This window comes from Dendrobates tinctorius, unplaced genomic scaffold, assembly GCF_039654945.1.
Source record: "Dendrobates tinctorius isolate UK_male_01 unplaced genomic scaffold, ASM3965494v1 ptg000100l, whole genome shotgun sequence".
Taxonomy (NCBI): domain Eukaryota; kingdom Metazoa; phylum Chordata; class Amphibia; order Anura; family Dendrobatidae; genus Dendrobates; species Dendrobates tinctorius.
In genome coordinates this window covers 4,217,545-4,242,804 of record NW_027361768.1, presented here as the reverse complement: position 1 = coordinate 4,242,804, position 25,260 = coordinate 4,217,545, and the positions used below count along the sequence as shown (strand labels likewise).

The 25,260-nt window shown below is 46.9% G+C and overlaps 1 protein-coding gene across 6 annotated transcripts in view; it reads right to left on the bottom strand.

The window, feature by feature from the left end:
- Positions 1 to 25,260, bottom strand: part of CTNND2 (catenin delta 2) — a 3,465,616-nt gene that overhangs the window by 76,306 nt on the left and 3,364,050 nt on the right. The gene's annotated exons all lie outside the window — the stretch shown is intronic.

The following is a 25,260-nucleotide window of genomic DNA, read 5'->3' as shown; positions in this document are numbered from 1 at the left end:
TAAAAAAATTAAATACCTCTCCTCGCTGGGCACTGCTCTACTCTGGACTCTTCAGCATTGCCATTTTAAAGCTCTCTGCACTTGTACTGTTTTGGTAGAGGGCATACAGAAGTGATGTCATCGTGCTCTGTAACCTGAATGTCACTGTCAGGAAAGGCGGAAGACGTCAAGGTGGTGGAGCAGGGAGAGGTAAGTAATGCAAGTGCTGTGGCCCTGAGCAAGCATGGGGGGCCCACTCATGGGCGACGGCACTGGCACAGGGCCCCTCATAGTACGACGGTATCTCTGACGGTGAGTGGGCCCTCCCACCGGCAGAGACACTTTTGCGTACTATGAGGGGCCCTGTGCCACTGTCGTCGCACATGAGTAGAACCCCCCACCTGCTCAGGGAACCGGCACTTTCATCGGCACCTTCCTCTGTGTCACCGTGTGAGGTGGTATAGTATGCGGGACGGGACACCTGAGTTTCATCAGTGTCACATTCTGGCTCTGTAGAGTGCAAGGGGAATGTAGTGCTGTGGGTCAATGTACGAGCAGAATCATCTAGCAGTGGCTGTGCATCAGTGCACTCCATTTCCAATTCATGTTGGACTGGGGAATTCAGAATTTCACTTGATAACACAGGCATAGCCTGTGAAAAGAGCTCCATTGAGTAATCTGAAGTGTGGGCTGCCACATCCTTCACTTTTAGTGAGGGTGAAGGAGACAAGGAAAGGGGTGGTTCCTGACCAGAAGCCTGCACTGATGACTCAGTGCTTGCATTTTTTTAAACTTCAGAAGAGGAGGCGATAGAGCTGGAGGCTTTTTCAGCAATGTAAGGCAAAACCAGTTCCTGATGCTCCAGCTTTAAAAGCAGTTTACCTACTCCCAGAAAAGGGAGCCTTAAAGGCCTTCTTGTGCCAGCTGATGACGCAGGCTCAACACCTCCTGCCTTAGCTGCTATTGTGCTTTTGGCAATACAGGCAGATGCACCACCACCGCCATAAGTACCAGCTGGCCCCCCCACACCCACATCCGCGGCCTCTTCCACCATACGTAATAATTTTTGTGAAAATGGAAAAAAAATACCAGCAGATATATGGTACTGTTTCAGATGCGGACAGCTCTATACAGTCTAGGGATAATTGTAAATCTCAGTATATATTTCATAAGTCAGACACAGATGGTCACAGGCTCAGTATGGATTACACAATAATATAAAAATTTGCAAACGGGAACAGTATCACTAGATACAAGGTATATATAATATAGTGATGTGAGCTCATTTTCAGGTTTGCCTCTGGCTTCTGGTGAGGGTTATGGAGCTGGCTGTGCTGACAGAGGAGTAGTGAGTTCTCTATCTGGACTCCCTCTGTTGGTGAAGAGAGGTAATGAAGCTGATCTAAATGGCAGAGACCGGCCACCTGAGGAGGAGGACTGCGATTGGACATCAGGAGTTTCTGATAGGATTTAAGGCAGCCGACTCCCTAGTTTTTTGCTGGTGATTTTCCTGACTGTGGCTCCTGATTTTCAGTTTGGTTCCTGCCTTCCTAAAAAGCTAAGTTTTCTCTGCTATTGTTCATATGAGTTTTTGTCTGGTTTACTTAGTTTTTGTGTTCAGCCAGCCCTGGCTGGGACTGGGCTGAATACCCATTTTGTCTCTGATCAGTTGATCTCTTTTGCTCTGCCTCCAGAATATACCTGAGTAGAGTTGAGCGAAACGGGTCGGTCAATTTCAAAAGTCGCCGACTTTTGGCAAAGTCGGGTTTCATGAAGCGAAACCCGACCCTAGGATGAGGTCGGCCGCGAGGTTGGCGAGTTACGCCCCAAAGTCGCGTTTCAAAAGTTTGTTTTGCGCTCTTTTTCAGCCAATCAGGATCCACGGACACTGTGGGCAACGTGATGACATAGGCACGGGTCACCACCATCTTTCAGAAGGGCATGCAAGTGATTGGCTTGCTTTGGTGGGCGTCACAGGGGGTATAAAAGGGCGTGCACGCCGACCGCCATCTTACTTCTGCCGATCTTAGCATAGGGAGAGGTTGCTGCTGATTCTGTAGGGAGAGCGTTAGGCAGTGAAGAAGAAAAAAAAAACTGCTTCTGCTGCTAGCGATTGTGCCTGTACAACACACCAGTCACTGTGTGTGCAGTGCAAGGGGAGGCTATATTGTGGTGTATCAGTGGTGTTGGTTGTTGGGCTGCCTTCTAAGGCTTCCTGACAGCTGCATTGCTGTTTACCCACTGCTCTGCAAACTGCTTTTTTAAAAGTAATCCCAATTTTTTTTTTTTGTCCTGCTGAGGTACTGAGCGTGCATTTTTTCACACCATACAGCGGTGTACGCTCCTCACACAGTACCGTGTAACGGCTGTTATCACAGCCACAGTGAAGCTATCTGTGTCACTCTGTGAGAATAAGTCGAGGACATGTTCAGTTCTTACAGACCTGCACTCCAGGGAGATTCCTATTCTGCCCAATTCTACATACACCTTGTAGTTTGTGATACACTAGCCAATTTCTGCCTGTGACATAGTGCTCAGATATTCAGTGGGCCTCACACAATCCAAAAGTGTCCAGTGTCCACAAGTGTCTGCAGAAATTCAAAATCTCCCTTATCCTCTAGTCACTTTGGTCACAGCTGTGCCATCGAGCCTGTGACATAGTGCTCAGATATTCAGTGGGCCTCACACAATCCAAAAGTGTCCAGTGTCTGCAGAAATTCAAAATCTCACTTATCCTCTAGTCACTTTGGTCACAGCTGTGCCATCGAGCCTGTGACATAGCGCTCAGATATTCAGTGGGCCTCACACAATCCAAACGTGTCCAGTGTCCACTAGTGTGAGCAGAAATTCAAAATCTCACTTATCCTCTAGTCACTTTGGTCACAGCTGTGCCATTGAGCCTGTGACATAGCGCTCAGATATTCAGTGGGCCTCACACAATCCAAAAGTGTCCAGTGTCTGCAGAAATTCAAAATCTCACATATCCTCTAGTCACTTTGGTCACAGCTGTGCCATCGAGCCTGTGACATAGCGCTCAGATATTCAGTGGGCCTCACACAATCCAAAAGTGTCCAGTAGTGTGAGCAGAAATTCAAAATCTCCCCTGTCCTATAGACACCTTGTACCTTGTTTTACATTACTATATAGTTTGTTGGATTTTGTCTACATTTCTACCAAAAATGAGGAAGGCTGGTGGAAGAGGCCGTGGAATTGGGCGGGGGTTGGCAGCTGGTAATGATGGTGTTGGTGGTGGATCTGATGGTAGTGGCAAGAGCAACATAGGACCGAATGCAGGAGGTGTTGAGCCTGCGTCATCGTCTGGCTCCATAAGGCTTCGAAGGCTTAGTTTTCTAGGAGTTGGCAAACCGCTTTTAAAGCCAGAGCATCAGGAAAAAGTTTTGTCTTACATTGCTGACTCAGCCTCCAGCTCTATCGCCTCCTCTTCTTCAGTTGTAAAAAGTAAAAGCACTGAGTCGTCATTGGAGGCTCATGTTCATGAACCACACCTTTCCTTGTGTCCTTCACCCCAACCAAGATTGAAGGATGATGCAGGCCATACTACTGATTACTCCATGGAGCTGTTTTCACATACCATGCCTGGATTATCAAGTCAAATGGTGAATTACCCAGGCCAAGATGAATCTGACATGGAGTGCACTGATGCACAGCCGCTGATGAATGATTCTGCTGGTACATTCACTCAGAGCACTACATTGTCCTCGCAGTGTACAGAGCCAGATTCTGACCCTGATGAGACTCAGGTGCCCCTTCCCGCACACTATACCACCATACACGGTGACACAGAGGAAGGTGCACATGACATAGAAGAGGAGGTGATGGATGACCCAGTTGTTGACCCAGATTGGCATCCATTGGGGGAAGAGGGTGCTGCTTCCAATAGCTCAGATGAGGATCATCCACAGCAGACATCGACATCGCAACAGCTGTTATCTGGCAGGCCCGGAGCACTCCAAAGACAGGTTCCAAAAATCAAAAGAGTTGCTGGACAGCTTGTCCAGAGGGTCAAAACAACACAGCGTGCTAGGCCGCAAAATGTCTGCCAAAGTAGGAAGAGTGCAGTGTGGCACTTTTTTTAACAAAATCCTCATGATTAGGCCAAGGTTATCTGTAAGAAGTGCGCAAAGACCTTTAGCCGAGGGAAAAATCTGGAAAAATTTGAATACCAGTTGCATGCTTAGACATTTAACCACCATGCACTTGCAAGCATGGACACAACGCCAAACCTCAAGTGCCACATGTGCAACTGATCACAACGAAGGTAGTCAGCAACGCTACATTGTTTCCCCCACTGTAAGCCCACCGGCTAGCACAGCAGCAAATGTTGAGGTGTCGTTGCAAGGCCACAGCAGTCAGGGAATCCCACTGTTATATCAACGAAAGACTGATTCTAGGCCATCAGAAAGAACACCAACTCCATCACCATCATCAACCCTCTCTCAGTCTGCCCTGTCCACTGCTACTTCCACCATATGCAGCTCTCAAGTCCAGCTCACCCTCCCAGACACTATGAGTAGGTCAAGAAAGTACTCAGTCTCTCATCCGCGTACACTGGGTTTGAACGCCCACATTGCCAAACTAATCTCGTTTGAGATGATGCCCTTTCGGTTGGTGGAAAGCGCAGCTTTCCGGGAACTCATGGCCTATGCAGTACCACGCTATGACCTACCCAGTCGCCACTTCTTCTCTCGCAAAGCCATCCCAGCCCTCCACCATCATGTGAAAGACCGCATTGTCCATGCACTCAAGCAGTCAGTGAGCAGAAAGGTGCACCTCACAACTGATGCATGGTCCAGTCGGCATGGCCAGGGCCGTTACGTGTCCATCACTGCGCACTGGGTTAATGTGGTGGATGCAGGGTCCACAGGGGACAGCGGTGGTGGGACAGTGCTGCCTAGCCCACGGTATAGGAAACAGTTGGCTGTAGGCGTTCGACCCTCCTCCTCCTCCTCCAGAAGCGAAAGCTCGTCCACAGAGCGCAGTCGTACGAGCACTCCATCTGAAGCTGCCACTCTTGCACACGAGGTGTCCTCCTATCGAGCAGCTAGTGGAAAGCGTCAGCAGGCTGTGTTGCAGATGATGTGTTTGGGCGACAGACACACCGCCGAGGTGCTGGCCGAGTACTTGAAGTGACAAACTGAGTCATGGCTGGGCAGTGTACATCTTGAGGCAGGCAAGGTAGTTAGTGATAACGGCCGTACTTTTGTGGCAGCCATAGCCCTTTCAAAACTCAGCCACATACCTTGCTTAGCTCACACCTTGAACCTGGTGGTGCAGTGCTTCCTCAAAAATTATCCGGAGTTAACAGCCCTGCTCCAGAAGGTGCGAAGACTGTGCGCACACATCCGCCGGTCGCCTGTACACTCTGTTCGTATGCAGAAGCTGCAGCGATTGCTCCACCTTCCCAACCACCGCCTCATTATCGACATTGCAACAAGGTGGAACTCCACCCTGCACATGGTGGAGCGGCTGTGCGAGCAGAGGCAGGCCATAATGCATTTGTGGGAGGATACATGGCCAGGCACTTTGAGAGCAGACATGGAGTTGACAGGTGTGCAGTGGTCGAAGCTGAAAGACCTCTGTAAAGTCCTTCAGTGTTTTGAGGAATGCACACGGCTGGTAAGCGCAGACGACGCCATCCTAAGCATGAGCATCCCACTTATGCGTCTGCTCATGCAAACTTTGACGCACCTTAAGGAGCAGGCTTCTGCAGCCAATGTTGATGAGGAGGAAGAGGAGGAGGGAATCCTTGATGACATTCAGCCATTGTCTGCTCAGAGACCTCTCCTGGATGAGGTGGAGGAAGAAGAGGAGGAGGAGGATGATGGGGATGATTACTTAGGGGAGGAGGATGCATCTCGTGGGGCAAGTGAAAATGTTGGCGTGGCAAGGTCTGGTACAGGGTTTGTGCGTGACTGGAGGGATGTGGATTTGCCAGAAAGTGCTCCTCCAACCAGCACTCGCAGTGCATCATTGACACCGGGAACATTGGCCCACATGTCAGATTATGCCTTGCAGATCCTAAAAAGGGACCCCTGCATTGCCAAAATGATGAACGATGACGACTACTGGTTGGCCAGCATCCTGGATCCACCCTATAAAGGCAAATTACAAAACATCATTCCACAGGAGAACCTTGACCTAATATTGGCTAATAAACAAGCAACTCTGGTAAATCGGTTGCTTGAGGCATTCCCAGCACACAGCAGCGGTAATGGTTCTCACACGAGCCGTACGGGCCGGGGGCAGCTTGGCAGAGGTGTTCGTGGTGCACACAGCAGAAGTGGCATTGGAGAAAGGGGTTTCATGACAATGTTGTGGACTGATTTTTCAAGTACCGCTCACACAACTGGTAATACTGCATCGATGGAAAGTGACAGGAGACAGCAGTTGTCAACTATGGTTACAAACTACTTTTCCTCCCATATCGATGTTCTCCCACACAGGTCATTCCCCTTTGACTATTGGGCCGCTAAACTGGACACCTGGCCTGAATTGGCACAATATGCCTTACAGGAGCTCGCTTGCCCATCTGCAAGTGTGCTATCGGAAAGAGTCTTCAGTGCAGCTGGATCAATCCTGACAGAAAAAAGGACCCGTCTGTCAACCCAAAATGTGGATGATCTAACCTTCATTAAAATGAACCATGCATGGGTTTCCAAGGATTTTGTTCCACCTTCCCCTGATGACACATAGGGTGACAGAAAAATGGCTTGCTTTGGTCCACCTCTTCCTGGGACTTGACCTATTTCGCCTTTTGCATCAGCTGAATGTCCAACATCAACATATGCCACTTTCAAAAACTCCCTAACTGTGCTGCCTCCCCCCCATGGCCGGGGTCACCACCTAGCGCACGACACCGTGCGAGTGCCGTTGCCCTGGACAGGTGGGTAGGCCGACTCTTGGGCGCGGGCACTGGCACAGGGTCCCTCATAGTGCAATCAAGTGTCTATGATGGTGGTGGTGCACACCCGCCGTCAGACACACCGCCGTACTATGAGGGGCCCAGTGCCAGTACCGACGCCCACGAGTGGGCCCCCTCTTGCTTGGGCAGGGCCCCAGCATTTGCAATCTTTACCTCTCCCTGCTCCTCCGCTGTGTAGTCTGGGTCGTCAAATCCATACTGTGCCTGACACCATTTGAGCCTGCCTCCTGATGTATAGACATATATTTTGAATGTGTACGCTATCCATACATGTTATCTGGGGATACGGTACCCTTTCTCACCTTTGTGCAATCACGTGCAATCCATACTGGGCCTAACACCGTCTGAGCCTGCCTCCTGATGTATAGACATATATTTTGAATGTGTACGCTATCCATACATGTTATCTGGGGATACGGTACCCTTTCTAACCTTTGTGCAATCACGTGCAATCCATACTGGGCCTAACACCGTCTGAGCCTGCCTCCTGATGTATAGACATATATTTTGAATGTGTACGCTATCCATACATGTTATCTGGGGATACGGTACCCTTTCTAACCTTTGTGCAATCACGTGCAATCCATACTGGGCCTAACACCGTCTGAGCCTGCCTCCTGATGTATAGACATATATTTTGAATGTGTACGCTATCCATACATGTTATCTGGGGATACGGTACCCTTTCTCACCTTTGTGCAATCACGTGTAATCCATACTGGGCGTGAGAACGGCTGGCGAGCTGTTAAGCAAGCTACAGCACCTGTGGTTTGCACACGTAAGTTTTTCATTTTTTCAGGAATGACGGTTAGGCCTAATTCCGGAACTGCGGTTGACCTGCACTTACAGGGAAATCATTGTTCGCGGGTAATAATTGTAATCAGTGATCCCCATCACTAACGTTGTTCAGCGGGTTATCTGCACCTGTAAGCGACAAGCGCTGACCTTTTCAGTGTAGCGCACATGCAGCCACGGACATGTAAGGGCATGACATACCAGTTATTGGCCAATCTCATGTGCCAGAGCCTCACGTGTCCCTCTAGTAAGCCGGACTCGGACCGCGGGGCATGACGGATTCTCGTTCGTTAACGGAATTAAGCTTGCAATGTGTGCATCTGTTCTGTAGCTGGCATGGTTGAGGTTTCCCAGGTGGAGTCGAATTTAACCGTAGGCTCCACTCCTGGTGGTGCCCTTCTGGACATTCCTTTAAGGTTCAGCTTTGCAACCATACTGCCCACGTAAAACAAACACTTTGCCTTCATGAACGCTGTTTGGAGGGTCATGACTCGTGGGAATAACGCCGCCCAATCAGTTAACCTGCTAGAGAGATCGTTCGTTGCTCCCAAGCATGACATCACACTCCCTAGGAAGAAGGTAATGCCACTGTGGCGACCGTACTCTTGGGGGCGACACAAGTGCACTGATGCCCAGCCACTGCTCGATGAATCTGCTGGTACATTGACCCAGACCACTACATTCCCCTCGCACGCTACACGGCCTGAATCTGACCCTGATGAAACTCAGGTTACCCTTCCCATATACAGTTCCATCTTACACGGTGACAAAGAGGAAGCTGCAGATGAAAGTGCAGGTTCGGCCCACCCGCCATCAGACACACCACCATACTATGAGGGGCCCTGTGCCAGTGCCGTCGCCAACGAGTTGGCCCCCCCTGCTTGCTCAGGATCACAGCACTTGCAAAGTTGAAATACTGTGCAGTGAGATGGAAGATGGGGACGACGAGGAGTCCAGACAAGTACAGGGATTCCCTAGCGAGGAGACTTATTTGATTGTTTTCAATGTTGGGACAGCAATTTTTGGGGAGCACTATACTCTGGAGAATGATAGATGGGGCCCACCATACACTGGAACATTCCAAAGGTGGACATCAGACACTGGAGCAGCATTTACAGGGCCCATTATGCACTAGAGCATTAGAAATGGGGCCCATTATGTTTGGAGCATTATTTGGGCCCATAAGACAGTGGAGCTTCATCCATGGGGACCAACATATACTGAAGCATTATGTGGAGCTCATCATATACTGTTTCAAACATTATATGGGACCAATGATTCTGTATGGAGAAATAGATGGGCCTCGTCATGAGATGTAAAAAGTGAAGTATTTTTCATTGTACTATACCGCTATTTCTCTGCCGTATCGGAGCATGATGAGTTGTGGTATGTGTTAAAGGGGCGCTCTTTCGCCCAGGGCACATGAAAACCTGGAGCCAGCCCTCCCCCCCACAACTGTAGCCAAATAACCCCCATTTTTCAGTGCGTAACTTGTATTATGAAGTTAATTAAGGTTGACAAGCTTAAGTAAGAAGAATTGATGCTTTTGGCATTCAAATGGGCACTGTTGGTGTGTTTCCTGTCCTCCTCTCACTGCCGACTTTTATTCCCCATTGACTTACATTGGGTTTCGTGTTTCGGGACGACCCCGACTTTTCCCTATAATCGGACGATCTTGCTTGACCCGACTTTTGGAAAAGTCGGGTTTCACGAAACGAAACGCGACCCTAAAAAACCAAAAGTCGCTCAACTCTATACCTGAGTGCTGATATAGTGATTTGAAGTCTAGCGACTTCAGGGCCTTTTTCTATCAGTCGTGTTGGACATTCTTTTTTGCAGGGCTTTTTGCGTGATTGCAGACAGCAGCTTTTCTTTACTGTCCTTTCTAGCTAGCGAGGGCCCCATCGTTTACTCAGCCTATCTTTCTACCTGTGTCTGTGTTTTCATCTTGTTTCACCGACAATACATGTTGGGGGCTGTCTATTGCTTTGGGGTCTGCTCTGGGGCAGTTTAGATTTTCCCTTTCTTTCTTTAGGCTTATTTAGTTCTCCGGCTGTGACGAGGCATCTAGGACCACCGTAGGCATGCTCCACGGCTACTGCTAGTTGTTGTGGATAGGATCAGGGGTCTGCAATCCGCTAGTTACCAACCTCTCCGGTTTTCTGGGCTTAGCTTGCTTTTTGTTTTTTCCTCCTCGGTGACTCATTCATAACAGAATCACCAGCCATACCGCAGATTCTAGGGTACTCAAAAGCAGTAGAGAATTGTAAAAAAAAAAAAGTGTCAGAATTTTTTTTTTTATATGTATATTTTCTCCTCTTTTTCTCTGGGGCCCTAGGAGGATTCTTTTTTTTGTTTCTTTTTCTCCTTGATGGAGATTAAGCAATTGTCTGATCGTGTGGAGCAGCTCGCTGCTGAAGTGTGAGGAATTTCCGCCTATCTCACTCATTCACATGCTGTTGAACCAAGGATGCCTGCTCCTGATGTGTTTTCTGGAGATCGGTCTAAATTTTTGAATTTTAAGAATAATTGTAAATTATTTCTTGCCTTGAAGCCTAACTCATCGGGGAGCTCTGTGCAGCAGGTTAAAATTGTCATCTACTTGCTGCGCGGCGATCCCCAGGATTGGGCGTTTTCTTTGACACCTGCAGATCCTGTTTTGACTAATGTGGATGCATTTTTTCAAGCCTTGGGGTTGTTATATGATGAACCTAATGCTATTGATCAAGCTGAGAGAGCCCTATTGGCATTGAACCAGGGTCAGGATCCTGCAGAGTTATACTGTCAGAAATTCCGAAAGTGGGCAGTCCTTACTACATGGAATGATAGTGCATTGGCAACTCTCTCTTTCGGAAGGGTTTGTCTGAGACTTTAAAAGATACTATGGTGGGATTTCCTGTTCCCTCTGGTCTTGCGGATTCTATGTCATTAGCCATTCAAGTTGATCGGCGTTTACTTGAACGCAAGACTACACGGGAGGTGCTGCCACATTTTGAACAAATGTCTGAACCTATGCAATGTGATGGAGTTTTGTCTAGGGCGCAACGTCAGGAGTTTAGAAGGCATAATAAGCTGTGTTTTTTCTGTGGAGATGCCTCTCATGTTATTTCTGTCTGCCCTAAACGAGAAAAACGTTTTGCACACACATTTGCTGTGGGTGGTGTAAAACCTAAGTTTCTTTTGGCATTTACTCTGATCTGCTCCTTATCTACATTTTCCGCGAAGGCTTTTGTGGATTCAGGAGCGGCCTTGAATCTAATGGACTTGGATTTTGCTAAACGTTGTGGTTTTCCTATGACACCTCTGCGGACGCCTATTCCTTTGAGGGGTATTGATGCTACTCCTTTGGCGAAGAATAAACCTCAGTTTTGGACCCAGGTGATAATGCTGGTCGCCCCAGACCACGAAGAAAATTGCAGATTTTTGGTGTTGCATAATTTACATGATACCATTGTTCTGGGTTTTCCCTGGTTGCAAATCCATAATCCGGTTTTGCATTGGAAATCTGTGTATGTGGTGAGTTGGGGTTGTCGATGTGCTCTTGGTGACACTCCTGTTTTCTCCACCTCTCCGCAGTCGCATGATGTTCCTGACTATTTGGCTGATTTTTATGATGTATTTAGTGAGAGTAAGTCTGCATCTTTGCTCCTCATAGGAGTTATGACTGTGCAATTGAGTTGAGACCTGGGTGTAAATTTCCCAAGGGTTGACTTTTCAATTTATCTGTACCCGAACACGAGGCTATGCGATCTTATATTAAGGAGTCGTTGGAGAAGGGTCATATTAGACCATCCTCTTCGCCCTTAGGTGCTGGGGGTTTTTTTCGTGGCCAAGAAGGATGGTTCATTAAGGCCTTGTATTGACTATCGTTCCCTCAACAAAATTACGGTTAAATTTCAGTATCCGTTACCCCTGATTTCTGATTTATTCTCCAGAGTTAAAGGTGCTTGCTGGTTTACTAAGCTTGACCTCAGGGGGGGCGTATAATCTTATTCACATCAAGCATGGGGATGAATGGAAGACGGCGTTTAATACGCCAGAGGGACATTTTGAGTACCTGGTGATGCCTTTTGGGCTCACTAATGCCCCTTCTGTCTTCCAATCCTTTATGAACGATATTTTCCAGGACTTTGTGGATAAGTTTTTGATCATTTATCTGGATGATTTTTTGATCTTTTCCAGGGATTGGGATTCTCATGTGGAACATGTTCGGACTGTGTTCTGGATTTTGAGGGAGAATTCCTTGTATGTTAAGGGATCAAAGTGCCTTTTTGGTGTACAGAGGATTTCATTTTTGGGATTTATTTTGTCTCCGTCAACTATTGAAATGGACCCGGCCAAGGTACAGGCCATTTATGATTGGGTTCAACCCACTTCTTTGAAGGCTCTCCAGAAGTTTTTGGGTTTTGCTAATTTTTATCGTAAATTTATAGCTAATTTTTCTGGTATTGCTAAACCACTGACTGATTTAACTAAGAAGAGTGCTGATGTGCTGAATTGGTCTTCAGAGGCTGCTTCGGCCTTTCAGGAGCTGAAGCGGAGGTTCACTTCTGCTCCGGTTTTGCGGCAACCCAATGTCTCACTTCACTTCCTTTTCAGGTGGAGGTAGATGCTTCAGAGATTGGTGCAGGAGCTGTTTTGTCCCAAAAAGATCCGGTGACGTCTAAAATGAATCCCTGTGCCTTCTTTTGCCGAAAGTTCTCCCCATCTGAACGCAACTATGATGTGGGGAATCGGGAATTGTTAGCCATGAAATGGGCATTTGAGGAGTGGAGACATTGGTTGGAGGGAGCTAGACATCAAGTTGTGGTCCTCACTGACCACAAGAATTTGATTTACCTTGAGTCGGCCAAACGCTTGAATCCTAGACAGGCTAGGTGGGCCTTGTTTTTTACGCGTTTTGATTTTGTGGTCTCCTTTCTTCTGGGCACAAAGAATGTTAAGGCAGACGCCCATTCTAGGAGTTTCTTTGCTGATTCTCCTATTGTGACCAAGCCTACTACCATCCAAGGTGAGGGGGTAGTTCTTTCTGCCATCTCGCCCGATTTGAGACGTGCTCTGGAAGAATTCCAGGAGGTCAAACCTGAGTGGTGTCCCAGTGGAAAGTTGTATGCTCAGGCATTGTCCTATGGGAAAATTGTGTGTTCCTGACCAGTGGAGGAAGAGAGTGATGTCTGAGGTCCATTGCTCCGCATTGGCTGGTCATCCAGGTATTTTTGGTACCAGAGATTTGGTGAGTCGGTCTTTTTGGTGGCCCGCCTTATCTCGTGATGTCAGGAATTTTTTGCAGTCCTGTGGGACTTGTTCCCGGTCTAAACCCTGTTCTCGCTCTAGTGGGTTGTTGATGCCCTTGCCGGTGCCTAAGAGGCCATGGACCGATATTTCAATGGATTTTATTTCTGATCTTCCTGTCTCTCAGAGAATGACTGTTATCTGGGTGATTTGTGATAGATTCTCTAAGATGGTCCATCTTGTACCACTCCCAAAGTTGCCATCTTCCTCAGAGTTGGTACCCTTGTTTTTACAACAGGTGGTTCGGTTGCATAGAATTCCTGAGAACATTGTATCGGACAGAGGAGTTCAGTTTGTTTCCAGATTCTGGAAAGCCTTTTGTTCCAAGCTGGGAATTCAGTTGTCCTTATCCTCTGCGTTTCACCCTCAGACCAATGGGCAGATGGAAAGAACAAACCAGACTTTGGAGTCCTATTTGAGATGTTTTATATTTGCTGATCAGGATGATTGGGTTTCATTTTTGCCCTTGGCCGAATTCGCTTTAAATAATAGAGCTAGTTCTGCCACCTTGATGTCGCCCTTTTTCTTTAACTTTGGGTTTCATCCTCAATTTTCTTCATGGCAAGTGGAATCTTCAGCCTGCCCAGGTGTTGACACTGTGGTAGAGAGAATGCAGCAGATTTGGGACCAAGTAGTGGATAAGTTGTCTCTCTCCCAGGAAAAGGCCCAACGGTTTTCTAACTGGCATAGGACCATTGGTCCCCGGTTTAAAGTGGGTGATATGGTTTGGTTGTCATCAAAGAATATCTCTATGAAGGTGGCTTCTCCAAATTTCAAGCCAAGATTTATTGGACCTTACAAGATTTTGGAGATTCTTAATCAGGTTTCTTTTCGATTGGCTCTTCCTGTTACTTTTAAGATCCATAACGTGTTTCATAAGTCGCTGTTGAAGAGATATGTTGAGCCAGTAGTTCCTATGGCTGCACCTCCTGACCCTGTATTGGTTGAAGATAATGTGAAATATGAGGTAGAGAAAATACTGGATTCTCGTCTGGCTAGACGGAGACTCCAGTATTTGGTCAAGTGGAAGGTTTATGGCCAGGAGGACAATTCTTGGGTCTCTGATATTCAAGCCGATAGATTGATTCGTGCTTTTCATCGGGCCCATCCTGATCGGCCCGGTGGCATGGATGAGGGTTCGGTGACCCCTCCTCAAGGGGGGGTACTGTTGTGAGCTCATTTTCGGGTTTGCCTCTGGCTTCTGGTGAGGGTTATGGAGCTGGCTGTGCTGACAGAGGAGTAGTGAGTTCTCTATCTGGACTCCCTCTGTTGGTGAAGGGAGGTAATGAAGCTGATCTAAATGGCAGAGACCGGCCACCTGAGGAGGAGGACTGCGATTGGACATCAGGAGTTTCTGACTGAATTTAAGGCAGCTGACTACCGAGTTTCTTGCTGGTGATTTTCCTGACTGTGGCTCCTGGTTTTCAATTTGGTTCCTGCCTTCCTAAAGCTAAGTTTTCTCTGCTATTGCTCATATGAGTTTTTGTCTGGTTTACTTAGTTTTTGTGTTCAGCCAGCCCTGACTGGGACTGGGCTGAATCCCCATTTTGTCTCTGATCAGTTGATCTCTTTTGCTCTGTCTTCAGAATATACCTGAGTGCTGATATAGGGAATTGAAGTCTAGTGACTTCAGGGCCTTTTTCTATCAGACGTGTTGGACATTCTTTTTTGCAGGGTTTTTTGCGTGATTGCAGACAGCAGCTTTTCTTTACTGTCCTTTCTAGCTAGCGAGGGCCCCATCGTTTGTTCAGCCTATCTTTCTACCTTTGTCTGTGTTTTCATCTTGTTGCACCGACAATACATGTTGGGGGCTGTCTATTGCTCTGGGGTCTGCTCTGGGGCAGTTTAGATTTTCCCTTTCTTTATTTAGGCTTATTTAGTTCTCCTGCTGTGACAAGGCATCTAGGACAACCGTAGGCACGCTCCACGGCTACTGCTAGTAGTTGTGGATAGGATCAGGGGTCTGCAATCCGCTAGTTACCAACCTCTCTGGTTTTCTGGGCTTAGCTTGCTTTTTGTTTTTTCCTCCTTGGTGACTCATTCATAACAGTATAGTTTAAACATACTGAATCTCCATATACATTTCAGGAGGCAAACACAGACGCTCTCAGGCCCAGTATGGATCCGACATCAATGTAGAAAGTTGAGAAAGGCTACTATGGCACCCCTGAGGGTACAGTCGCCACAGAGGTACTGCACCTCATCCAAAGGTGTGGGATCCCACCCTCAGGTAAGGAGGGATCACCACTCAGGACTACTAATCCTGCACTCAACACACACACATGTTAGTCAGTGCTTTCTGGGTGCACCCAGTGGGAGGATGGCCTCATCCCAGACTGAATAGGAAATGGTGTTGGGGGTTAGTGTGGAAGGTAGGTACAGTGGGAGGAGCTTAGGTAGTGGAGTGATTGTGGGCATCTAATCAGAGAGAGCAAGCTGACAGTTGATGGGTGGAGCTAGACTGAGGTAAATGGATCTTTCTAGAGAGTTGTCAGTTGGTGACAGGACAGAGTAAGAGCAGGATTGCTGTGATACAGCTGAGGGTCAGAGAAGAGAGAAAAATCTTGTCCAAGCTCCTAGACTGGAAGGAAGGGGTCCTTGGGGCACGGGAAGTGCAATAAGCCACCTGTGAAACCTGTTTCTGGAGAAGGAAGGACCAGGCCTCATTGGGGAAGGTGGCTCCTGAAGGTAGTGGAGAAATACAGGGCTCAGCTAGAAAGACGGAGGCTGAGGTAACTTTAAGTGCCTCAGTCGCAGCCGCATTCAATACTCAAAAAGGCAGCAGTTGGAATAAAGGACCCTGGAGCATGACCCACGTCGCCTGGTGTGATCCGTGGCTGCCGGCTTGGGACACTGTTTGCGAAGGCCCACAGCAGGAAGGAAGGGAGAGATCAGTGCAGAGACACGGCCTAGAAAGGATACACAAGGGGGAGTCTTGAACAGGTGTTCCTGATCTACCTTTGAGTTTGCAGAACCCCTCCCTCGGATGACACAGTACCAATCGGGTCATCTTGTGCACAAAACTATTGAGGAAAAACTCAGAGACTGCACCCAACTGCATCCTTGGTGGCTTTTACAACTAGCCTGCTACACACGCTACACTCACCATCACCATCAACGGCTCACAAACACCATCTCAACTGCCCTGGGATACAGCTCTGCCCGTGGAGAGCTTCATCATCTTGTCTGCTTTAACACCTTCACAGAGGATCTGCATTGCAGAGTCGGCTACCCTAGCCGAGTACCATGGGTGGAGTCACGATCCCCCTTTTCCAAATTAATTATCATACCATCTTCCACCTCATCTGAACTGTCATCATCGTTATTGGACACCCAGGGCCACGGACCGGGTCCCAATCACCACCGTGACATACTTCCCCCTTAAAAGAGCCTGAAAGGCTCGGTACTGAGTAACCCCTGGCCCTGTGTGGCATTTCATTTTAACACCAGATAACAGGGATATATTGTATAGTTTCAACATTATAAATCTACGTATATATTTGAGGAGGCAGACACAGACGCTGTCATGGCCAGTATGGATTCGACAACAAACTAAAAAGTATAAAAAGGGTACAGTATCACCAGATCAAAGATGTATATATAGTATAGTTTCAACATTCAAAATCTCAGTATTTATTTCAGGAGGCAGGCACAGACGCTCTGAGGCCCAGTATGGATTACACAACAATATAGAAAGCAGTAAAAGGGGAATGGATCCCAAGCATACTGCTGTATACAGTGTTGGGGTCATTTGGCGATCTACATATATATTTCAAGATTAACACACAGCCTCTCACAGGCTCAGTATGGATCACACCATAATATAAAAAGAAGATCTGCAAGAAATAATCACACATGTGTGCCAATGTTCCAGGTGTCAATGATGCACTTTGAGTGGTGGGTGGAGGATGAATTTCCGGCACAAAGGGTACTGGATCAACAGAAACAAGGTATATATAGTCTACTTTACATACAAAAAAAATGTCCGTATGTATTTCAGGAGGCAGACACATATGCTCACATGCTCAGTATGGATTTGACAATAATGTAACAAGTTGAAAAAGGGTACAGTATGACCAGATACAAAGCATATATAGTATAGTTTAAACATTTCATGAGGTAGACACAGATGCACTCAGTCCCAGTATGCATTAGCCAAGAATATAAAAAGTATAAAAAGGTTACTGTATCACCAGATACAAGGTACATATAGTATTGTTTAAACATTATAAATCTCCTTATTTTTTTCAGGAGGCAGACACCGACGCTCTCAGGGTCAGTATGGATTGCACAATATAAAAAGCAGTAAAAGGGTAATGGATCAGAAGCGTACAGCTTCATACAGTGTTGGAGTAATTGTAAATCTCAGTAGATATTTCCAGAGTCAGAAACAGACTCTCACTGGCCCAGTATGGATTAGACCACTATATAAAAAGCAGTAAATGGGTAAGGTATTACAAGCGTACAGCTGTATACAGTGTTGGGTTAATCTTAAATCTACAAATATATTTCTGGAGTTACAGACAGATGTTCACAGGCTCAGTATGGATTACACAAGAATATAAAAACTTTGAAAAAGGGTAATGTTTTACAATCGATCAGCTGCATACAGTGTTGGTGTCATTTTAAATCTCCTTATATTTTACCAGAGTAAGACAAAAACTCTCACAGGCTCAGTATGGATTACACCCGAATATAAAAATGAGAAAAAGGGAAATGTGTTGTGAGTTCATTTTCCCCTTCGTCACTGAGGTCTGGTGAACTCCCTATTCTGGTAAAGGAAGGTAATGAGCCTGATTATCAGGCACCTGAGCCTAATGATGATGACTGGCTGAGTGGAGTCACTGACTGGATATAAGGCTGCCGACGCCCTTCTGCCCTGCGGGTGATTTCTCTGTGGACTTCTAGGACACCAGTCTGATTCCTGCTCCTCTAAAGCTAAGTTTTCTGCTTTGCCTTTTTGCATTTGTGTTTTGTTTTTGTTTGCCTTGCTTTTCTGGATTCTGCCATTCCCTGCTGGGGTGAGCTGAATCTCCTTTTGCCGGTTGCTCTGTCTTCAGAATATTCCTGAGTACTGACATAGTCTTTTTGAAGCCTAGCGTCTTCAGGGCCTTTTTCACTGTCAGTCTGTTGGCTCTTATTTTCATAGGGTTTTTCACGGATTGCAGACAGCAGCCTTCCTGTCTTTTCCTATCTAGTTAGCTTGGGCCCCGTCTTTGCTCAGTCTATCTTTCTGTCTGTGTTGTGTTCTTTCTTCTTGCTTCACCGTCATTATATGTGGGTGGCTGCCTTTTGCTTTGGGGTCTGCTCTGGGGCAGTTTAGATTTCCTTTTCTGTCTTTAGGCTATCTAGTCCTCCGGCTGTGATCGAGGGGTCTAGGACATCGTAGGAACCCCCCACGGCTACTGCTAGTTGTGTTGATAGGTTCAGGGGTCTGCAATCCGATAGCTGCCAACCTCTCCGGTTTTCTGGACTTAGCTTGCATTTATGTTTTTGCCTCCTACGGTGACTCGATCATAACAAAATCCCGCCATACCGCAGATCCTAGGGTACTCAATAGCAGGAAAGAATTGTGTTTAAAAAAAAAAAAAAAAAAAAGAGAGAGTGTGTATATTCTTTCCTCTATATCTCTGAGGCCATAGGGGGAATTTTTTTTTTTTCTCTCTCAATGGAGATAAAGCAATTGTCTGATCGTGTGGAGCAGCTCGCTGCGGAAGTGCGGGGAATTTCCGCCTATCTTGCTCGTTCGCATGCTGTTGAACCAAAGATCCCTATGCCTGATGTATTTTTTGGGGATCGATCTAAATTTTTGAGCTTCAAAAATAATTGTAAATTATTTTTTGCCTTGAAGCCTAACTCGTCAGGGAGCTCCGCGCAGCAGGTTAAAATTGTCATGTCTTTGCTGCGTGGCGATCCCCAGGATTGGGCGTTTTCTTTGAAACCAGATGATCCTATTCTTACTAATGTGAACGCATTCTTTCAAGCCTTGGGGCTGTTGTATGACGAACCTAATGCTATTGATCAGGCTGAAAAGACCCTGTTGGCATTGAACCAGGGTCGAGATTCTGCAGAGTTGTACTGTCAAAAGTTCCGAAAGTGGGCGGTCCTTACTACCTGGAATGATAATGCCTTGGCTGCTCTCTTTCGGAAGGGTTTGTCAGAAGCTGTAAAAGATACTATGGTGGGATTTCCTGTTCCCTCTGGTCTGGACGATTCTATGTCATTAGCCATTCAGGTTGATCGGCGTTTACGTGAACGCAGGATTGCACGAGAGGTGTTGCCACCGGTTGAACAGACGTCTGAACCTATGCAATGTGATAGAGTTTTGTCTAAGGCGCAACGTCAGGAGTTCAGAAGGCGTAATAAGCTGTGTTTTTTCTGTGGAGATGCCTTGCATATTATTTCTGTTTGTCCTAAACGAGAGAAACGCTTTGCACACACGTTTTCTGTTGGTGGTGTTCAACCTAAGTTTCTTCTGGCAATTACTCTGATCTGCTCCCTGTCCACATTTTCCGCCAAGGCTTTTGTGGATTCGGGAGCAGCGCTAAACCTAATGGACTTGGATTTTGCTAAACGTTGTGGATTTCCAATGACACCTCTGCAGACGCCTATCCCTTTGAGGGGGATTGATGCTACTCCGTTGGCGAAAAATAAACCTCAGTTTTGGACCCAGGTGGTCATGCGGGTCGCCCCAGACCATCAAGAAAATTGCAGATTTTTGGTGTTGCATGGTCTGCATGATGCCGTTGTTCTGGTGTTTCCCTGGTTGCAAATTCATAATCCAGTTTTGGATTGGAAATCTGTGTCTGTGGCGAGTTGGGGTTGTCGGTGTACCTTTAGTGAGGCTCCGGTTTTTTCCTCCTCTCCTCAGTCGCATGATGTTCCTGACTATTTGGCGGACTTTTATGATGTATTTAGTGAGAATGAGTCTGCGTCCTTGCCTCCTCATAGGAGTTATGACTGTGCAATTGAACTGAGCCCGGGGTGTAAATTTCCCAAGGGTCGGCTCTTCAATTTATCTGTACCCGAGCACGAGGCTATGCGGTCCTATATTAAGGAGGCGTTGGAGAAGGGTCATATTAGACCATCCTCTTCACTCTTAGGTGCCGGGTTTTTTTTTGGGCCAAAAACGATGGTTCTTTAAGGCCTTGTATTGATTATCGTGCCCTCAACAAAATTACTATTAAATATCAGTATCTGTTACCCCTGATTTCGGATCTATTCTCTAGAGTTAGAGGTGCTTGCTGGTTTCCCAAGCTTGACCTCAGGGGGCCGTATAATCTTATCCGCATTAAGCAGGGGATGAATGGAAGACGGCGTTTAATACTCCGGAGGGACATTTTGAGTACCTGGTGATGCCTTTTGGGCTCACTAATGCCCCTTCTGTCTTCCAGTGCTTCATGAACAATATTTTCCGAGACTTTGTCGATAAATTTTTGATTATCTATCTGGATGATATTTTGATCTTCTCCAAGGATTGGGATTCTCATGTGGAACATATTCGGACTGTGTTCCGGATCTTGAGGGAGAATTCCCTGTATGTCAAAGGATCGAAATGCCTTTTTAGAGTACAGAGGATTTCATTTTTGGGATTTATTTTGTCTCCGTCAACTATTGAAATGGATCCGGCCAAGGTACAGGCCATTTATGATTGGGTTCATCCCACTTCTTTGAAGGCCCTCCAGAAGTTTTTTGGTTTTGCTAATTTTTATCGGAAATTTATAGCAAAATTTTCTAGTATTGCCAAGCCATTGACTGATCTGACAAAGAAGGGTGCTGATGTGTTGAATTGGTCTCCGGAGGCTGTTGCTTCCTTTCAGGAGCTGAAGCGAAGATTTACCTCCGCCCCGGTTTTGCGGCAACCTGATGTCTCACTCCCGTTCCAGGTAGAGGTGGATGCTTCTGAGATTGGTGCAGGAGTTGTTTTGTCCCAAAAGGATCCTGTAACATCTAAAATGAATCCCTGTGCTTTCTTTTCCCGAAAGTTCTCTCCATCTGAACGTAACTATGATGTGGGGAATCGGGAACTGTTGGCCATGAAATGGGCATTTGAGGAGTGGAGACATTGGTTGGAGGGAGCTAAACATCAAGTTGTGGTCCTCACTGACCACAAGAATTCGATTTACCTAGAGTCGGCTAAACGCTTGAACCCTAGACAGGCTAGGTGGGCCTTGTTTTTTACACGTTTTGATTTTGTGGTCTCTTTTCTTCCTGGAACTAAGAATGTCAAGGCAGATGCCCTCTCTAGGAGCTTCTTTGCTGATTCTCCTGTGGTGACCAAGCCTGCTACCATCTTAGGCGAAGGGGTAGTTCTTTCTGCCATCTCGCCCGATTTGAGACTTGCTCTGCAAGAGTTCCAGGAGGACAAACCTAAGCGTTGTCCCAGTGGAAAGTTGTATGTTCCTGACCAGTGGAAGAAGAGAGTGATGTCTGAAGTTCATTGCTCTGCATTGGCTGGTCATCCAGGTATTTTTGGTACTAGAGATCTGGTGAGTCGCTCTTTTTGGTGGCCCACCTTGTTTCATGATGTCAGGAATTTTGTGCAGTACTGTGGGACTTGCTCCCGGTCTAAATCTTGTTCTCGCTCTAGTGGGTTGTTGATGCCTTTGCCGGTCCCCAGGAGGCCATGGACCCATATTTCAATGGATTTCATCTCTGATATGCCGGTCTCTCAAAGAATGACTGTTATTTGGGTGATTTGTGATAGGTTCTCTAAGATGGTTCATCTTGTACCACTCCCTAAGTTGCCGTCTTCCTCTGAGTTGGTGCCCCTGTTTTTGCAACAGGTGGTTCGCTTGCACGGGATTCCTGAGAACATTGTATCTGACAGAGGAGTTGAGTTTGTGTCTAGATTTTGGAGGACTTTCTGTTCCAAGCTGGGAATTCAGTTGTCCTTCTCCTCTGCTTTTCACCCTCAGACCAATGGGCAGACAGAGAACAAACCAGACCTTGGAGTCGTATTTGAGATGCTTTATTTCCGCTGATCAGGATGATTGGGTTTCATTTTTGCGCTTGGCCGAATTTGCTTTAAATTATAGAGCTAGTTCTGCCACTTTGATGTCACCTTTTTTTTTGTAACTTTGGGTTTCATCCTCGATTTTCTTCAGGGCAGGTGGAGCCTTCTGCATGCCCAGGTGTTGACACTGTGGTGGAGAGAATGCACCAGATCTGGGACCAAGTGGTGGATAAGTTATCTCTCTCCCAGGAAAAGGCCCAGCGGTTTTCCAATCGACATAGGACCATTGGTCCCCAGTTTAAGATTGGTGATATGGTGTGGTTATCGTCAAAAAATATTGCTATGAAGGTGGCTTCTCCTAAGTTTAAGCCTAGATTTATTGGACCTTACAAGATTTTGGAGATTATTAATCCGGTCTCTTTTCGTTTGGCTCTTCCTGTCACATTTAAAATCCATAATGTGTTCCATAAGTCCTTGTTGAAGAGGTTTGTTGAACCAGTTGTTCCTGGGGTGGCACCTCCGGATCCTGTATTGGTTGAAGGTAACATTGAATATGAGGTAGAGAAAATACTGCATTCCCGTCTGGCTAGACGGAGTCTCCAGTATTTGGTTAAGTGGAAGGGTTATGGTCAGGAGGATAATTCCTGGGTCTCTGCCTCTGATATTCATGCCAAAAGATTGGTGCGTGCCTTTCATCGGGCTCACCCTGATCGCCCTGGTGGCGTGGTTGAGGGTTCGGTGACCCCTCCTCAAGGGGGAGGTACTGTTGTGAGTTCATTTTCCCCTTCGTCACTGAGGTCTGGTGAACTCCCTATTCTGGTAAAGGAAGGTAATGAGCCTGATTATCAGGCACCTGAGCCTAATGATGATGACTGGCTGAGTGGAGTCACTGACTGGATATAAGGCTGCCGACGCCCTTCTGCCCTGCGGGTGATTTCTCTGTGGACTTCTAGGACACCAGTCTGATTCCTGCTCCTCTAAAGCTAAGTTTTCTGCTTTGCCTTTTTGCATTTGTGTTTTGTTTTTGTTTGCCTTGCTTTTCTGGATTCTGCCATTCCCTGCTGGGGTGAGCTGAATCTCCTTTTGCCAGTTGCTCTGTCTTCAGAATATTCCTGAGTACTGACATAGTCTTTTTGAAGCCTAGCGTCTTCAGGGCCTTTTTCACTGTCAGTCTGTTGGCTCTTATTTTCATAGGGTTTTTCACGGATTGCAGACAGCAGCCTTCCTGTCCTTTCCTATCTAGTTAGCTTGGGCCCCGTCTTTGCTCAGTCTATCTTTCTGTCTGTGTTGTGTTCTTTCTTCTTGCTTCACCGTCATTATATGTGGGGGGCTGCCTTTTGCTTTGGGGTCTGCTCTGGGGCAGTTTAGATTTCCTTTTCTGTCTTTAGGCTATCTAGTCCTCCGGCTGTGATCGAGGGGTCTAGGGCATCGTAGGAACCCCCCACGGCTACTGCTAGTTGTGTTGATAGGTTCAGGGGTCTGCAATCCGATAGCTGCCAACCTCTCCGGTTTTCTGGACTTAGTTGCATTCATGTTTTTGCCTCCTATGGTGACTCGATCATAACAGAAATGTATTCGAAACATACACCAGTGTACAGTGTTGGAGTACGTTGAAATCTTCGTTTATATTTCATTGTCAGTCTGCCAGTCCAGACTCTCCGCTAGAGGAAGGTTGATGGATAAAAGTACAGACGTAAAGTTGAGTGATTTTAGATGTTTTTGAATTTGTAATCATGGGAAAACCTCCCGGGAGAATTCGCAGAGGCAATGCTGACCCTCAATAACTTTAACTGTGGATACAGCTAAAACGCAAATTAGTGAAGAAAGGGTTGCTGTATTGCAGTTGCGTCGATCCCATCACCGTAACTCGTCTCCATCAAATTGTGATCACAGGGAGAGCTGTAGACATGGTCTTCACTGCCTATCATGATCTGTCTGGTCACTTTGGAGTGCAAAATACACAAGCCACAGGCCGTAGGAGATTCTATTGGATTGCCATGACAGGACACATTGAAAAATGGTGGCAGGAATGTCACACGTCTGTGACTATGAAAAATGTGAAATGTGATCATAAAGCACCATTGCATCCGATTGGGAGTTGACATCCATTACAAATGGTAGCCATTGGTAATCTGAAGGTAGAGGCCAGTAGGACAGGACATAGCTACATCTTAACCATCATCAATCAGTACACCAAATTTGTAGTGGCCGTCCCTGTGACGGATTTAACTGGCCAGACTACACAGCGGTGGAGCAGGGAGAGGTAAGTATTGCAAGTGCTGTGTCCCTGAGCAAGCAAGGGGGACCCACTCGTGGGCGCCGGTACTGGCACCGGGCCCCTCATAGTTCGCCAGTGTGTCTGATGGCGAGTGGGCCCCCCCACCGTCAGAGACACTTTATTGTACTTTGAGAGGTCCTGTGCCAGTGCTGTCGCCCAAGGGTTGGGCCACACACCTGTTCAGGGCAACAGCACTTGCCCGGGTGCGGCAGATGTTGACCCCGGGCCTGGGGTGGGGCAGCCCATTTCGGGTGGCTTAAAAAATGGCATATGTTGATGCGTAGGCTGGACTATCAGCTGCTGCAAATGGAGGAATTGGAGAAGTCAGAGGAAGAGGAGGACAAAAGTGAGCCTTTTTTCTGGCAACCTATGTGTTATCAGGGGAGGGTGGGACAAAATCTTTTGAAACCCATGCATGGTTCATTTTAATGAAGGTTAGATCATCAACATTTTGGGTCGACAGATGGGTCCTTTTTTCTGTCAGGATTGATCCAGCAGCACTGAAGACTCTTTCAGATAGCACACTACCAGCAGGGCAAGCGAGCTCCTGTAAGACATACTGTGCCAATTCAGGCCATGTGTTCAGTTTTGAGGTCCAATAATCAAAGGGGAATGACCTGTAAGGGAGAACCTTGATATGGGAGGAGAAGTAGTTTGTAACCATAGATGACAACTGCGGTCTCCTGTCACTTGCAATCGATTCTGCATTAGCTGTCGTTTACGCAGGACTTGAGAAATCAGACCATGGTCAGGAAACCCCTGTCTCCAATGCCAGTTCGGCTGTGTGCACCACGAACACCTCTTCCATTTTGCCCACTACGGCTCGTGGGAGAACCAGCTCCGATGCTGTGTGCTGGGAATGCCTCAAACAACCTGTTTACCAGAGTTGCTTGTTTGTTAGCCAATATTAGCTCTAGGTTCTCCTATGGCATGATGTTGTGTAATTTGCCTTTATAGCGTGGATCGAGGATGCTGGCCAACCAGTAGCCGTCATCCCTCATCATTTTGGCAATGTGG